Genomic DNA, 18,689 nt, shown 5'->3' with positions numbered 1-18,689 from the left:
CCATGATGCCATTTCATCTTATTATTCTTGTGGGACTTTTTAGATGTTTTAAATCATGAAATGCAATTCTACTACAAATGTATTACAGGGATTCAAAGGAAGGAAGGGTTTCCCTGCAGCTATCATGTTTATTCATTGGCGGTTACTATGTGTTAAGTGCCCTATTATTTAGGGCTTCCTCCTCCTTGGATTGATGACAGTATTAATTTGGGTTTAGTTTTGAACCTGGTTTACTTATATTCGAATTTATACATATATTCAAAGCATGGTAATCTGAGCACTTTGGAAAGCTGCTGTACTTTCAATTGATGGAGTGTCCGCTAGTAGCCAAATTAACTTTAACACAGTTTTGGACAAAGAAAATCTGCAATCCTTCAGTTCAGACTATCAAGTAAATGTTGGATTGAGGATCATTTAGATACGTCTAAAACACATTTGGCATCACATGAGATATAATTCTGAGAATCTGGATTTATTTAGCAACAATTTTCTATGTGCTGATTATCAGCTAGTTTTAGGCAACAGACTTTCTTTCTTTCTTTCTTTCTTTCTTTCTTTCTTTCTTTCTTGGAACAGTTATGTTTAGCAAATGGGAGTATGTATTTGCCTAGGAGACAAAATATTATTTATTGGTATTGGGAGTGTACTAATTTTAGCAACACTCCTGTAGAGCTATTAGTTGGCAGCACAGATTTCTTCTCCCCCTTTCCCCTTTCCATACCACTTGTGATGCTTCTACACTTCCCCCCCCCCCCCCAAGTTTCGTTAGTTACAAATTTTCTCTTGTCTGGTTCTTTCCTCTTTTGAAGATGATATTGCCCAGTACTATAAGCAGAATGTGTCTGTCTCAGTGCACGAGACTGTGCCTTTTAAAGCCTTCCCTCCTACACACTATGCACTAAAGCAATCCTGACTTCTCTACCTATGAGGTCAAGATAGAGCATAACACTACAACCACTAAATGAATGGAGCTATGGTAAATTGTTTGGAAAAACAAAATATAATTTGCAAAAGCATAGACAAAAAAGGCAATGGTTAAACAAGGGATATGTCTCAGTAATACAATACCAGGTGCTTAAATAGACATTATGGCTTCTTTAGACAAAGTAATGAAGAAAATAATGTTACTCTGGTTGGGAAATACACACTTCTTATTACTTCAGACTGTAATTTAGTCTTCCTGGCTCTGCATTAATGGGTATTTCAGAAGCAATTTCTATTATGCAAACCTCATCTGCATTCACTGAATTTAGAAAGTGGAAGGGCTCTCCTTCCACCTCTTCTTGTTTATTCGTTCAGTTGCTTCCAACTTTTTGTGACCTCATGGACCAGCCCATGCCAGAGCTCCCTGTCGAGTGTTGCCACTCCCAGCTCCTTCAAGGTCAAGCCAGTCATTTCACCTTGCCCTTGGTCGGCCCCTCTTCCTTTTTCCTTCCATTTTTCCCAGCATCATTATCTTCTCCAAGCTTTCCCATCTTCTCATTATGTGACCAAAATACTTCATTTTTGCCTTTAATCTCCTTTACTTCAATGAGCAGTTGGGCATTATTTCCTGGAGTACAGACTGGTTTGATCTTCTTGTGGTCCGAGGCACTCTTAGAATTTTCCTCCAATGCCACAGTTGAAAAGTATCTATCTTCCTTTGCTCAGCCTTCCTTATGGTCCAGCTCTCGCATTTATAGGTTACTATGGGGAACACCACTGCTTTAACTATGCAGACCTTTGCTAATGTCGTATTTCTGCTCCTATTCTGCTAACTATTTCATCGAGATTCGTCATTGCTCTCCTCCCAAGAAGTAAACATCTGATTTCCTGGCTGCAGTTCACATCTGCAGTAATTTCATGACTAGAAATATAAAGTCTGTCACTGCCTCCATGTTTTCTCCCTCTGTTTGCCAGGTATCAATCAGTCTGGTTGCCATAATCTTGGTTTTTTTAATGTTTAACTGCAACCCAGCTTTTGCACTTTCTTTTTTCACCTTGCACTTTCTTCTTATAAGCTCCTTAGCTCCTCCTCACTTTCAGCCATCAAAGTGGTATCATCTGCATATCTAAGATGCCTATGACCATACCACCCTGAAGATGCCCGATCTCATCTGATCTTGAAAGCTAAGCAGGGCCGGGCCTGGTTAGTACTTCGATGGGAGACCGCCTGGAATACCGGGTGCTGTAAGCATATATAAGATTGTTAATGTTTCTTCCAGCAAGTTTAACTCCAATCTTGGATTCAACAAGCCCTGCAAATCAAATGATGCAAGTTGAATAGGTAGGTGAGAGTATACAACTGTGCCACACTCCTTTCCCAATCTTGAACCAGTCTGTTGTTTCATAGCCTGTTCCTACCTTTGCTACTTGACCATTATACAGATTCCTTGAGAGACAGACAAGGTGACATGATATCCCCATATCACCAAGAACCTGCCACTTCTAATGCTCCCAGATTTCCTCACCACTTCTTCAATCTCTTTTCTTAACACAGAAAACATGAAGCAGAAAAAAGGACAGAAGAGTTGCACAATGCCTCATGTTTGGTAGTATATAGTGCTGCCTGGAAGCAACCAAGGACAATACGATGTTTAGGACTGTAATCTGAAAAACGTTTTGAATACCTAATGCTAAAACTAAACAAGTAATTCTCATTGTTGTTGTTGTTGCTGTTGCTGTTGTTGTTACTATTCCTTTTAGCCACTCTACCGATTTCAAGAGAGTGGCTAATCTCTGTCTTATCTCTGTTTCTCTGTGCTGCCAAAACAGAGCACCATGGAGACCATCATTTGACACAAGGCCACTTCTGGTGGTTGGTCATGGGACTCCATTGTAGCAGTGCTGAGAAACAGATGGAAGACTGTGCTTTCAGAAGGAAGGTAGGGAGAAGCCTGATAGAACTGGGGAAAGCATGTGGGGTGGCTGCCATCCCTGAAGACACTGATGGTAGGGAATGAAAGACGATGGTTCCCTCAGCTTTCCCTGCATTCATGTGATGAGATCCTAGATTGGAGCACAGCTCAATTGACTATGGCTTTATGTACACACTGACAACATTCCATAATTGCCGTGAAACTCCCTTATCGCTACTGCAACGTCAGGCTCCCTATGATCCTCCAAAGCAGCTCATGAGACTTGGGCTCTGATGCAATCACATACACTTGATCTTTTCCAGCTTGCTGATTAGCCTGTGACTGTTAATCAGCCCATTTAGATTACTGCTTATTGCAGTATTATACAGTAATATAGGGGTAATTAAAGAAAGATGGCTGCAATTCCATGCTGATTCTCTGAGAATAAGTTCCATTGAATTCAGTGGAGCTAACTTTTTTGCAGGACCACTCTGATGATATCCTTCAAAAGGGAAAATACCTATTTCCAAGAAACAACTGATTGAAGCTATACCTAGCTTTTTATATATGCTTTATAACAACAATTCCCAAAATGTGCTCTGTGGAAACCTAGGATTCCACAAAAGCATCTTAGAGGTTCTACAGATAATCTTAAAGTATCAAAATTTAAGATGATTTAAAAAAAAATAAAACCACATGAGGCCAACTCTTTATTCACAGTTGCCGTCACAGCTATTTTGTGCTACAACTATTTCTCTCAGGGAGGTAGCTACTGGCTACATGTTTCAACCTCTTACAATAATGAGTCACACGTTGATTTTTTCAGATCAATTCCAATTTTTTGTAATTTTTTTCTTCCTTGTGCAGTTGTTGAGATAAAGGACATTTGAGATATTGTTCACAAAATATCTGAATTAAATTTACAACTAGATTAGAGAGGAAATTTGGAGATGAATAGTTATTAGTGTAAAATAATGCCAAACTGGGAGCATTCTAGAATCCCAGGTTATATATATATATATATATATATATAGAGAGAGAGAGAGAGAGAGAGAGAGAGAGCTTTTTTCCCTAGTGTTGGCACTGAAATTAATGTGAGTCTTAGAACTAAAAAATATATATATATTTTCTGAAGGCTTCCAAGACCAAAAAAAAAAATTGGGAACTTTAAATATTTTCCATATTTAAATCAATGCTGCAAACAAGGCACACCTTTTGAAGTTTTTCAAAGATATTTGGGGAATCATTTAAATAACTAATATTTCTTTGTATACAAAGACTAAAACAAGCAAGGTACCATTTTAAAAACAACACACATGTAACCAGGGGGGCGGGGGCGGAGTGTGTTATTAAAAACAGAACAGAGAACAATTATTAATTTCTTGTTACAGCCCAAAATAAGCTGGTGCAAAAGAAAACAGATGGGATGTTTTACAGTTGACACATTTGGTAGGTTTATTAGCAGCTCAATGTATGTTTAATTTCTAGTCACTGAAGCTTGCATGAGAGGTTTTATGAAGGCAAGAACATTGTCCAAACAGTTAAACCCCACTTTCCCAGTTTGGATCTTGCTCACAATATTGCATTTCATTTTCTCTTGGTGACACAAACACGTTCAGTTCTACATAATGCACTTGTTAGAAAAGACAGAAAGGCAAGAACTTGTTTTACCACCACAAGTTAAAATACCGAGACACAAGAGGGCAGATTGTCCTTCAGTTCAGAGCATGATAAGTTACTTCTTTCTGTTATCTGTGATGGATCCTTTGATAAATACTTAAGAAGCTGATTGGAGTTCTGTTGCACTTACTGAGACATCTTCTGTTATCTGTTGAGCAAAATAAATTACAGCATTTACTGCATATTCAAGCACTGAATGATGGATGACATATTTTGAAAGGAAAAAAATGGAATCCCTCTTACACAATTGTTGTGTTCAAGAACATTTGCATCCTCATGCCCTAAAATGACAACTGAAAATTGGAACATCTAAATTTGGCATTCTGCTACATAATATTTGTCATTCACGGGGCTAAACAGGTTAATGTGTACCATTCATTTGACAGGGCTAATAATTCCATATGGACAATCAGTTATGGCTTGAATTCACAATTCAAGTTTGGTGTACATTGCATTGCTCTGGTACTGAATGGGAAATGATATTTTGCTTTGGTATTCATCACCCATATTGGTGTCAAATATATTGTCCAAATACATTTTTAAGTTCATGCTTCCAGGGGAAAGGGTGTTTGATTTTATGCAAAATGCAAACAAAGTATTACAGTTGGACAAAATATGACCAATCACAGAAGGTAAAGTAGCCAACAATAGCTTCTTTAACTATACCTTATGTGGCATCATTTATAAGAATGCAAGAGATGCAAACTGAAACATTTATTCTTTAGAGAAATTAGTTTCTCTTTGCCCTTTGGCATCCCTTCATACTAACACTGATTATTTATGTACCATTTGTTAATCTCCTCTTCCCCTTTCTAACCTCACATGCTCAATGTGCAATCACCATCTCTTTATGTGTACACATACAGACACTATTATGAAGAAATGAAGTTCTCGCTATCACATTCTTCCTGGCATTTGTTTACTGTGAGAAGACATGAGATCCCTGGATATTTCAGAATACCATATCTCATACTACAGTCATCATATATCACTTCTGTACAGATTTGCCATTGCCTAAAGATTTGAATAGGAAAGGAGCCCTCACAAGCTATACACATAGAGGGCTATTGGTGCCACCAAGTCTACACCTTGGGACCCCTTGGTTAGTGGACAGAAATGGGTGCCTACTGGGGGTTTCCTCATGTCTCCCTCCTCTTTCCCTTCTGCAGATAAATAATAAGTAAAACCTGTCTATCAGGCATTGGTGAACAACTGAACATAAGCATCTCTATCACCTGTACTACCAAGGCATCAATCTCTTATATATTTTACCACTTTTAGCAGCACTGAGTAGGATGTAATTCTTTGAGAAATTTCTTCTTGCAAGCAGCAATAAGTAATTTCAGCAATTTTCTTCCCACTACTTGCAACGTGGAACTTATTCTGTTGTTTTCTGCAGGAATCAGATTTTCTGCACAAGAAACGGCCTTTTAAGTGTGGAAAATAATATTTCCATTTATCGATATTAATTCCTGCACAGAAAATGCTGATTCCACCAAAGAAAATGCTGTAACGGTGGATTTATTCAACATAAAAGTGGCATATAGTTGATGTGCATAGAAATCAGTATTTTCTGCACAAGAGTTTATCTTTTTGGATTGAAATATTATTTTCTAAGCAGAAAATACAGCTTCATAAGCACAAAATGCTAATTTCAGCACAAAATGACCAGGTGCATATTTTGCACAGAATGAGTCCAAATTGTGAAAATTGTCATCAGGCCAGAATTCTTTTCATCATTCTTTCTCAAAACACAAAAACATGTTTTTCACCCATTTCACCAATATTCTTTCCATCTCTAGTTAAACGTGATATTTTTAACTGATATTCAGATCTTAGTAACATAATTGCTTTTAAGATGTCAAAGTTTCACATTCTAACTTATTATGCTAGGAACCACCTTGTTCAAACCTCTTAATAGTTATACCAGTAGTATCGGGTGTCATTAGATTCTTTATGGAAGAAACTTATGATATATTTCTGTTATTGCATACATATATAATGGATTTTTTGTAATCTATACTTCGTTCGTTTCTGACAGTAATAGTTATAAGTAACTATGATGTGAACTTGCTCATTCCAGAGACTTCCCATCTTTCTATTTGAGAAAAGAGAATCTTGTGTCCCAACAGGAGAGTATGTGTGAGGGATGACTCAGTAGGTTGTAGTAAGGAAGCTTTTATTCTAAAGGAAGAAAATTACATCACACTGAGAAATAATCATCTTTCTTCTCTGGGTTCTGCTAGAAATTATAAGACATGCATAAGCACATTTAAAACTGACAAGCAACCATGGAAACAGAAATTCCTGATACTAGAGCCTCTGATCACACTAGGATGCCTCTTTGAACCTATTTGGGAATCAGTTCTGAAGGAGATGAGCTCTACACTCAACCATTTCCCCTAGCAGAACACCCAAGGCCTTTCATTCTACCCCATGATAACACTATGACACCACCCCATTTTCCACATCTACGTCCCATGGAATCAAAGAATTTGTAGTCTGGTGAGGCATAAGAGCTCTCTGGCTGTGAATTCTAAATGCACCTTCTTAAACTTCAAATCCCATGATTCTTAGGATGTTGCCCTGGCAGTTAAAGTGCAATAATAGTGCTGCTATAACTGTGGAATGTGACAGGACCCCAGTTCTCTAGTTCTCAGCTTATGTAATGATTGGGGTCTTGCCCATTCAAAATCTTTTGCTCTGAAAGTTGCAGTTTTAACCCTACAACACCTTGCTGGGAAGGCATCTCTTGAGTGATCCATATGCTTTGAATGAAATTTTCCTGCTTCTTGGCAGGGGGTTGGACTGGATGGCCCATGAGGTCTCTTCCAACTCTATGCTTCTATGATTCTATATATCAAGCCACCTGCTAACTCTTTGCCTTAACCATTTACTTACTACACTGAGTCAACAGGCTGCTTGCATCAGTCATCCATTTTTGGAATTGTGAGTGCACATAATAAAGAACATAACAAGATTAAGGATAATGGCAGCAGTGTCAAAATCAATATATATGACCAGACGTGCTAGTCAAAAATGGATTGTGCTGAGAGAAGAGCATTAATGTCTCCAATGTTCATGTTCTGGGTACAGTATGTACTATTCCAGCAAGGTCCTTTGAGAACTATTGAATAAAACAATCAAGTAGAATGAAATCCTCAGCTGAGATGCAAAAAGACCAAAAGAAGACTTTTAACTCTCATTCTGCAATGAATACAAATAAATGACCCATATAGATGCTTCCCAAATAATTGTGTTTTTGTGTTTTTAATTCTTCCCCTCCTCTATACTCAATGCTGATTCCTCCAACTTTAATCAACCACACTAGCAACTCTCCTTTACCCTGTCCCTTTTTAAAAAGAATAATAATAACAACCCAGGAACTATTTTATTTTCCAGTTCTACTTTAAAATCTTAATCTATGAATTTGCTGATTTTTATCTAGGCCTCCTTTCCAACAATCTCATTTCTCCCCAACCAAACGGAAGCCATCTCTTCAATACAAAAAAAAAACCCAGAGGTTTAGCACAGCTGGTAAATCATCATCAATTATAAGATCTATCAACCAAAAGGTTGCAAGTTTGAAGCCTCGGGTTGGCGTGAGCAGCCAACTGTCATCCTAGCTCATTGTTTGCCTAAGCAATTCAAAAACAGCTTTAGTTGTGATTAGAGAAATTAGTTACTGCTAAAAGTGGGGGAGGTGTTTTATGACACCATAAAGAAAGAAAATAAGAAAATGCTGGGCAACCAAAATGAAGGAGAAAGTCCTAACGGCTCTTCGTCCTTGAGGATAGAGCAACAGCACCCCCTGGACTTGAGCCCAACCTTCCATGGCACCTCCTTCTGTTCTGTCTGGCTGTGTATTGTCTATACTAAGCAGCACTGAATGTTTGCCATGTATGTGTAGTGTGATCCGCCCTAAGTCTCCTTTGAGGTGAGAAGGATGGAATATAAATAAAGTGTTGTTGTTGTTATTATTATTATTATTATTATTATTATTATTATTATTATTCCTCTACCTACAATAACCCACTTCAGATAGTAAAGAAATTTTAAAAATAAATTAGAAGGATGTGAGGGCGATCTGGATGCGACATCTGTCATCCCATTGGTTGCCAGGGTTGATTCGGCTGATCTGGCTGGCTAGGAAAGTATCCCCTTCCTCCCTCACCACTTCATGTGCATCCCTCCCAAAGCTGCATGCTCGGTGGAAGGGGACGACATCCCAGATATAGAAGGAGTGTACCAAGGTCTCCAGTTTTTGGTCCTGGGTATACGATAGCTGCGCTCCCCTGCTAGAGCTTCCCAAGTAATTGAACTTTAGAATTTCTCTCAACTTTCTTCTTCAAGTATTTGCCCACCCCCATAAAACTAACAAAAAACAAAATAACATAGCAATGTTAAGCCAAGAACATTACTTTAGACAAGAACAAGTAGAGTCACCATTTTACTCCCATGGAACACAATTCTTGGTGCTTTAGCACAGTAAATATGAATGCCTAAAGGAGAAACATGATGGAGAAATGGAAATAAGCAACAAGTCAAAGGTGACAGCTGCCTTCTTTACTGACAACTTGTTTATTGTATATATAAATTAGGAGTCTTGTGTCTTTAACAGATGTATAGATGAGGAAATTACTTGAAGTAAGTATGTTCCATTCTGGGCATCTCATTTGAAGGAAAATATAGACAAGTTTAGAGTATGTTCATAGAAGGGCAACAAAGATGAAAACAGGCATGGAAAACAGAACATATGAGGACTGGTTGAAGGAGTTGGAAATGTTTAGCTCAGAGAAGAGAAGACTGAAGGATATGATTGTACTCTTTACATGCTCAACGAATGCCACAGCTGTCCCAAGGTGCATTTACAGAGTAGAGATACTGCAGTTTGACACCACTTTCACTGCCATGGCTCCATATGTTGGAATCCTGGGACTTGCTGTTTAGTGAGGTATAACCCACTCTTGAGCAGAGAACAGTAAAGACACCATGATTTCATAACATCGACCTATGGCAGTTAAAGTGGTAGCAAACTGCATTAATTATACAGTGAAAATGTGCTCTCAGAGAGTAGAACTAGATCTAACAGTTTTAAGTTACAGGGAGGTAGATTTTAATGGAACACTAGAATGAACTTCTTGACAATGACTTTTGGGATGCATCCTGAATTTATTGAATTCAGCTTTTCTGAAATCCAAGGCACAGGTTTTTACTATACTCACATTTCAGTTTCTATAAGACCCTGAATTCCTGAATATAGTAAAGGAAAGTTTTCCCCTTGACATTAAGTCTAATTGTGTCTGACCATTTCTAAGCTGAAGAGCTGGCGTTGTCCATAGACACCTCCAAGGTCATGGGGCCAGCATGACTGCATGGAGCGGTTACCTTCCTGCCAAGGCGGTACCTATTGATCTACTCACATTTGCATGTTTTCAAAATGCTAGGTTGGCAGAAGATGGGGCTAACAGCAGGAGCTCACCTGCTCCTGGATTCAAACCGCCAACCTTTCGGTCAGCAAGTTCAGCAGCTCAGTGGTTTAACCTGCTGTGCCAACAGGGTTATATTCAGATATCCTGAATATATATCTTCTGCTTCAAAACTTTGCATGATGTACAAGAACCCTAATACCAAAAGGCTTTCAGACCTGAGTTGGCAGAACGTACCTTTCGGTAATACATGGATGGGTAATCTGGACATCACTGTATATCATATCTTGTGATCATGACCGTTGGTCAGAAATTATGGGAATTGTAAGCAAAACAACTGAAGGCAGTAGCTAGATTGCATTTGTACTGGAAGAATTCTGGCTATGTGTTTGAAGGGTATATCATAAATTCACAGAATTGGAAGAGAGTGCTCGAATTATCTTCCAGTGCATAAATCCATGGCCAAAGTATCCCTGAAAGATCTACAAAGCAGGAGAGAAGGGAGGATAAAAACATTCAGGGGAAAAAATGTCCCCCCAATAAATATTTTAGAATGTGGTTAAATTTAGGTCCTCACAAGTTATTTCTAAATACTGTATCATACTTTTAGTGCCAATTTTGCTGGAAAGTTGGAGTATAAATAAAGTGGTTGCAAAGAGAGAGAAGAAAACGACAACATACAGTATATGATTGTTGCAAACCCTAGCCTTGTTATCTTTAACTCAGTTCTTTTTTATGGGAATGACTCTTATGGAAGCTTAGAGGAAACAAAACAATTTTGTCTGCTTGACTAATGTAGATGTTATTTTGTTTTTATTGAATCTTTTTTATTATACCTAACAAATTTTATTATACCTAATAAACCAAGGAGACTGCCTACAGATCAACATTTAGTAGCTCCATAAAAATGAATTTTTAAAAGGGAAATTAGTTTGTAACAGTTGTTTGATGGATCCAAACTCTTAATATCCGAAATAAAATGTCTTGCCAGACATAATGATACAATTGCATCATATCCAGTATATATCCAGTATATAATACATTTCATGATCCTAATTATAACAACGTTATTTTCAATTTGTAAAGGATCCTTACCTAGTTTTATGGTTTTTCTGAACACTTCTATTCCCTCATCATCAAAAGTTTTTCAGTTTCTCTCCACAGTGCCCCATGGTTTCAAATTTCCAGAAATTTTACATCCATAATGGCCATCCAACCTCAATTTAAAAGCTGTAATGAAACTACTTTAGAAAAAAAAATCCACTTAAAATCTGGTTTCTGCCTCCTTCAGAATTCTGGGGTTTGTAGTTTAGTGAGGCTGATTTTTTCTCCAGTGTAATTAAGTCAAAAGAGAGCGCACCACTTTCCATTTTGGATTACACCTCTCAACTGCCCTCACCAGCATGGCCAGCAGTCAGAGATTATGGATACCATAATCCAAAACATTGGGAAGGTTGTAGATTGCAGAGCCCTATAGTGTTCATGCTTGGGCTGTGTGGTAGAAGAAAACCAGGTGTGTTTTTTTAATGAGAGAGAATGTTAACTCGGCTCTAATACTGAATAGAAAAAATGTGGATAGTTTCCTAATTCTAAGTATATAATCTCTTTTTGTCATATTTGCATGTGACTCCAGCTGGTGCATATGCAAGAGGCAGTAGGCAGACTTGGCTTCAAGGCCCAGTGTATTCCATAGACCTATTCTTGTTGATGTTTTAAACCTGTCTCCAGATGGCTGTCAAGCCAGAACTGGAGTCGGGCCAGGCATACCAAAAACTAAAGAACATATATAATACAAACAAGAAACCCATATTGAAGGAATCATCCTGAAAGCCAATAATTCAATTCAGTGAGGGAATAGATAGGAGAAAAAGGACAGAGTAAGTGGTAACATTCCCAAGAGTTGGAGTTTTTGGACAAAGCTGAGTAAAGAGATCTATTACAGTGGGGCAGGGCATTCAAGTTAAAAAAAAGCAAACCTATAATCTTGGTCTGTCCACTATTCTCTTAGGGGAAGAGCCATGCTATATCATTCATTTGCAGAGCCTGTGTTCTGACAACAAAAAATGCCAGGTCCAATCCTTGGCATCTCCGTGCATTGGAGGAAATGAGTAATTTGAAACTTTTATTTAGATGAAAAAGCTGTTAGAGAATTCTCCCCAAATAGCATCCAAAAATACAAACAAGATACTTTTAATTGAGCAGTCAGCTCACAGTAAGCAGAAGGTTAAGTGTTGTGACTGCAAAAGAATTATTGAGCTTAGGAGGCAAAGATGCAGAGTTCAATCCTTAAAGTTTCAAAAGGTTTACTTAAAAAAATAAGAACTACATTTCTTGATAGAAAAGAATTGGGTCTAAGCATCTCTCTAACTCCATTATTTTTAAATTTTTAATAGGAGGGAAAAAACCTCCTAATGCTACATTTCTTCAAACACAAAGAATAGAGAGAGGTCTGCATGCAAAGATGGAAAAAGCAGAAGAAAGAACACAAGGTTTCAGTTAGAAAGTGGGAAGAGTAAGAGAGAGAGAGAGAGAATGATAGATACATTAACAGACATTCAGGAGCGGGGGGGGGGGGGGATTCCCTCAGCCTAGCCTAAAGATATCTAATTGTTCCTTATTGAGGACTGCAGACTTGAGCACTGTGAGGTTGACTTACAACAAAAGCAACCCCAGAACCCCAGTCTGATATGTGCTTCCAGCATAAATCTAGCCCATGATTACTTTACCCTTACAAATACTTGTTATCGGGTTAAAAGCATGAATAATATCATGTACAATTTGGCTCTCAATTCTGGGCTAAGTGAACAACCTGACTTTAAGGTTTTTTACAACTGACAGCCCTGGAAGTGAGGTGAAGGGGGTGCACATCTGTGTATGAGGCAGACAAGAGAAAACAACGTGATAATGTCTTCTTCAATCCCATCCAGATATTTTGATCTTTAACATGTGGTAAGAACTAAAATGCCGGGTTTGAGAAATACAAAGATGACTGAAACTTGTACAGTTGAGAATGCAAAACAGTTTCATTAAGAATATGGAAAAGGCAAACTGCCAGGAGGAAAACAAAGTTAAAACTTAATCTAGATTATAGGTAGATGCAAATGGGTTGGCAAGCCGATAGCCAGGGAGGTGAAGAGGTTATGGGTTCAACTGCCCCCTCCCAAAAATTTTCAGGTTAATTCCTCTACTCCCAGTTTACTCATGACTTTTAACTGGTTAACCAAATCCTCATGCTAAGGCTAAGAGAAGCAAAAAATAGAATTCCTAGAGAATTGCAAGCAGTATCTCAACCAAATTTTGATAATTTATTCACATTATCATTATCTACCTTTCCACCAATTTACATTGCTATAGCAGCAATAGCAGAGATAATGGAAGTGACCTATTTTTGAAGTTGTGGATGTTTGATCAACATTTTTGACATGAAGATGACATAATCCACTGAAACTGATATCAGAATCGGACTCCCTGGGTTAACCCCATAAGAAAAACTTAAATTTAAATGCAATACAACAACAATAATTTCTTATAAATTAAATACAATTTATAAAAACAATAATAATTTGTGCTTGCTTTAACAGCTTATACTTTAATTTCTCCTAAACTATCAGCTATTTTTTAATAAGTAGGTATCAGATTAAATATATGTTATGTAGTTTTTAAAAATGTAATAATATGTGTGGGTCATAGATCTTGATTTTTAAATATTCCAGTTTAAAGTAAAAAATATATGTATAAGAAATCTTTTAAAATGCTGTATCTCTGATTCTAGTCAACAGTTTTGTGAAATTTGAACCCAGTTATAGATTTTATTATGTAATTTCATTTGTTTTTACCCATGTAATAATCTTTAATAATCTGAAATATTATTAAAAATACCTGAAAGTAGTCATGTCACTGCTCTCTTGTTCTTTCCCATTTCAGAGCTCTCTCTTACATCGGCCTTCTTGCTCCTCCCCCTGGGGTATAAAAGGAAGCCATGAAAGCAGCTATGAGTTGCTCTTTTGATACTTAAAGCCCTGTTAGTTACTGTTAGTGTTTCCTGTCATCCACTTGACATGAGAAGATACCTAAAGGTCTATCAAAGAAATGGAACATTTTTGAGTTCATGGTCAAAAAAGAAAAACCAAAGATTGAAGATCAAGAAGGCAGCAGGTTGAGAACCATTGCAGCAGTAGGTACTAACGAAGACCCCAGAACATGCACACCTAGGTTGAAAGTGAAAACTGAGGAAACTATGGAAACTGAGGTGTTTCCACCACTGTGTCATCTAATCCAAGTCCTACCAAAGAAACCATGGAACAGGAACAAAGACAAGAAATGGTGTCATTGTTAGACATTTGACTTTATATGATCAAGACTGTTTCTGATGACCAAAGGAAAGCTCACTAAGTGCAAAATACACAGACTCTATGTATTTTCTGAGGGTAAGTAGAGGCATCAAGGTTTTCAACCCAAATGGTTCAACAGAGTTCCCTGGTTAGCCACTCATTTCATCTACAAAGTGCACTCTGTAAATAGTGTGTTGCATTTGGATGAGAAGTTGAGGCTAAAGGTGATAATCAGAAACTTGGTACATTGGTTTCTAAAGCATTTGTGCAATGGAAAGATATAATAGAAGTCTTTAATAAACAATGAACTAATAGATATTTGTGGTGACAAGATAGTCAAAAAAGTGTTGAAAGATTAAATGAATCACAGTATTTCTCTGTTCTGGCAGATGAAACGTTGGATGTGAGGACCTCAGAATAGTTATCCCTCTCAGTAAGGCATGTTGATGTTGAAGCTGCAGGAATAAGAGAAGACTTTACAGGCTTTGTGAAGATAAGTGATATGACAGGTGGAGGACTTGCAGGCATTATTTTAAACACACTGGAAAAATTGAACTGAACTTGCAACACTTGTGTGGACTGGGTTACGATGGAGCTACTGATATGAGTGGTCATATTAGTGGTGCACAGGCAATTAGATCACAGAAGGATCCAATGGCTGTCTACATCCACTGCAGCACTCACTCACTAAATCTAGCCTTAGTAAAAATTTACAGCATTCCACCATTTCTTCAGAGCATCATCCATCAGACTGAAACTGCTGAAGAAGAAAACAAGACTGTTTCCTTGAATCAAGAGCAAACAACTTGTTGTCACTTTGTGAAACCTGCTGGGTTGAGCAACATGATGCAGTTTTACATTTTGTTGAACTGTACAGTGTGGTTGAACCTCTGCAGTTAATATAAAATTAATTATATATAAAATATAGAATGAGTCATAGAATGTAAAGTATTTTGTGTTATGGACCTACTCTTCATAATACACTAAAAAAATGTTTCTAGTTACGAACCTGCAAGTGTAGTGGGACACAGCATACGTGTTAACTATCCTAATTCATAACCAAGACTCACAGGAGTCTCTGGAATGTCTACAGGAGCCAAGGATATATACTTAGTAAAATATAGTTGGCCTTAGTAAGCACTAATAGCTTTCTATTTTGATTTTTTTATAAAGAGTTTGCAAAAGAAAATAGCTCATAGTTGAACTCTTCCCCTGATGTGTCTAAATGCTCTCCCTTCTCTGCCCAAGAAATATTGGAATACTGTATACAGTGTACCCTATGTACTCACTGGAAGTGGATTCCAGGGCACCCATGGATATTAAAACCCGGGGATGTCCTAGTTCCATTATATACAATGGCATAATAAAATCCCATACCTACCTACATATACCTACAATATCCCATACCTACAATAGCAAAATCAAAGTTTGCTTATGGGGATTTAAAAAAATATTTTAAAAGTTAAGAATGGTTGAATCTGTAGATATGAAGGACCATTTGGAAAGCAGTGTCATTACATATGCATATCCATATATTGGAGGGGCTAATTGTAAAAGCCAGATCTTTCCCTTTGTAATTGGTGATGACAGCAGCAGGGTAATATAGATTAATTACTCAATCTGTCTGCAGATCCAGAACAAAGAACCGTATTTTCTTTGCAGAACTCAAAGCCTCTTCAGGCCCTACCATTCTCTAATAGAAATATTTGCTCTTAATGTTCAAGTAAAGAGCTATCATTAATTCATATTATGTGAATTCAAATATGTGTACAAAACCAAGTAATGGAATATTTAAATTTGATTTATTAACATGAAAACAGTTATTTCAATTCTAGATTTCTGAACTTCCTCAAAAACTTGCTTTAGTTCTCTCTCCCCCCACCCCACCCCCACCCCCACCCCAGATACCCTGATGGTTTTGCAAAGTTCCTTCACATACATCTTGTAAAAAAGAGAGAGCTTATTTCAGATATAGGTATATAGATTGGTTCAGCCAATCATACCTCAAACATGAATGTAAAATCTTATGAAGATGATGGGAAACAAAATGTCAAATCAGATATTTCAACAGAATCAGTCAAAATAGGAGCCATAAAATAATCACCATATCATCAGGGATTGAAACAATATTTGCAATTATTTTTGGCTGGAAAATTGGTTTCCTCTGATGCTCAGGAAACATGCCAGGAAGTATTTACCATTACCTTATATTCACACATCACAAAGTGTATCAAGAAATTATTCTGCACAGAAATACACACATACAGGGATACTGTGAATACATAATGAAACAAAAATAGTACATAAGAAATATTTCATAACAAAAAATGGTGTCTATTTTTGTGCAAAATTCCAGTTTTTGTGAATATTTCTGTATGTGATTTTCCTGTGGAAAATCTTTGTCTGTACTGGATTATTATTCATATTAGTGGGATTTGCATGGGAAATAGCAATCTTTCACACACACAAAATACATAGTTACTGGGGAATCATGTTTTTGCCATGAAAGTGAACAATTCTCAAGCAAAGAAAAACCTCCTTCATGTAGTTCTTAACAGAGGAATTTCCCCAAACATATCAGGATGAGTGAATACCAGACAACAACTTTGCAGAACTCATGTTCTTCAAAGTGACAAGAAAACTATGAAATTTAACATATTTGTATATTAACATCCATATATCTCAAAATAGTCAAGCCATTATGCTTTAATGCAGTGGTTTCCAACCTGTGGTCTGTGGACCACCAGTGATCTGCAAGAACAAAAATATGGTCCGCAGCCTCACCATTACTACACGGTTGTTTAATAATCATGTGGCAACAAGAGCTACTGGTCTCACAAAACTCTCTTATAGTGCCGAGGCAACGGGGATGTCAGGAGGGGAGAGGCTGACTACCCAAAAGATTACTACTACCACATCAGCTCTAGAATATTAAATATGGTTTTCTGTGGGTAAGCAATGGTGACTACTGGATGGCATATGTTCTGTATCAGAATCTAGAGATGATATGGTCTATCCAATGTAATTTTCTGAATCAACACCCCAAATAACCAAACCAAATCTAAAGTTGACCAAAAACTGATTTGTAACCCTTTCAGTACTAATGTTGGAGAGTGATCCCTGGTCAAAAAAAGGTTGGGAACCACTGCTGTAGGGGTTTGAGCACTGGACCGGGACTCCAGAAGACCAGAGGTCATGTTTCTGTTTTGCCTCAGAAACACATTGCATGACCCTTGTGCAAGTCACATTCTTTCAGCCTCAGACACAAGCAATAGCAAGCCCCCTCTGAACAAATCTTGCCAGGAAAATCCCTTGATAGTGTTGTCTTGGGGTAGCCACAAGTCTGAAATGATTTGAAGGCACATAACAACAACAACAACAACAACAACAACTTGTAAGGTAGAAACTGTAGTAGAATCTTCAACAGCTAGCATAGAAAGCTAATTTTTCAGAAGTAAGCCCCTTTGTCCTAAATGAGGCATTACTCGAACTGAATACAACTTGCAGCTTTTAGGTCTGTACTTCTAAAAGTGATCTGATCTAAAAACAATGACCACTGACGTGATGGCCAACCTTAAGCTGTCCAACTAAAAACGTTCTCCACTATCTTCAGCTCTGCAATAGAACAACAGATGCCCAAAAGAGGGCAGGAATCAGTGTTGGTTTTTGTATCAAGTGAACAACAATGCCAATCTGAGTCTTACATTGAAAAGGAACTATCCAAGGTGCTGAACCTTTTAAGAGCCAACATTCAACACCACAGATGGCTGCTTTAAAGTTAAAATACATACATCCTGCGTGGATTTACTGCCCCAATGGCATGGCAGTGGTGCAATTAGTTATTCCCTTGTGACAAAAGGACCAAAAACCAACAGGTCGGAGGTTTGAATCCAGGGAGAGCATGGATGAGCTCCCTCTGTCAGCTCCAGTTCCCCATGCGGGGACATGAGAGACGCCTCCCACAAGGATGGTAAAACATCAAAACATCCAGGCATCCCCTGGGCAACATCCTTGCAGACAGCCAATTCTCTCACACCAGAAACTACTTGCAGTTTCTCAAGTCACCCCTAACATGGAAAAAAATGATGGGATCCTTGATGAAATCTTTAAAAAGGGAGGACCTGAGCTGACACAACAACTCCACCAGCTCATAGAAAAAGTGTGGGTGACCGAGAAAATCCCAGCAGGTTTCAAGGATGCCATCATCATCACCCTCTTCAAAAAAAAAAAAAGGGAAAGAACAGACTACGGAAACTATCAAGGTATATCCTTTCTAACCTCCGCTGGGAAAATCCTCACAAGAATCCCTATACCCTTCTCAGAAGACACCCTCCCAGAATCCAAGAATGGTTTCCGCCCCTCCAGGGGACAGTGGACATGATCTTCGCTGCACGACAGTTCCTAGAAAAATG

The 18,689-nt window shown here is 37.9% G+C and overlaps 1 protein-coding gene and 1 pseudogene across 3 annotated transcripts in view; one reads left to right on the top strand and one right to left on the bottom strand.

Moving 5' to 3' along the window:
* The first annotated feature begins 2,058 nt into the window (after positions 1-2,058).
* Positions 2,059-2,176, top strand: LOC132775234 (5S ribosomal RNA; annotated as a pseudogene).
* A 1,358-nt stretch (positions 2,177-3,534) lies between these two features.
* Positions 3,535-18,689, bottom strand: part of KCNA3 (potassium voltage-gated channel subfamily A member 3) — a 38,969-nt gene continuing 23,814 nt past the window's right edge. For 2 of the 3 annotated variants that reach the window (XM_060773273.2, XM_060773276.2), the window contains exon 3: positions 3,535-4,665. The gene's annotated coding sequence lies outside the window, so the exon portion shown is untranslated. Of the gene's footprint in view, positions 4,666-13,825; positions 13,906-18,689 lie in introns of all 3 variants that reach the window. The other variant, XM_060773274.2, reaches the window with a different exon arrangement.

The sequence above is a fragment of the Anolis sagrei genome, chromosome 4 (assembly GCF_037176765.1).
Source record: "Anolis sagrei isolate rAnoSag1 chromosome 4, rAnoSag1.mat, whole genome shotgun sequence".
Lineage (NCBI taxonomy): Eukaryota > Metazoa > Chordata > Lepidosauria > Squamata > Dactyloidae > Anolis > Anolis sagrei.
This window is presented reverse-complemented; position numbering and strand designations above follow the sequence as displayed.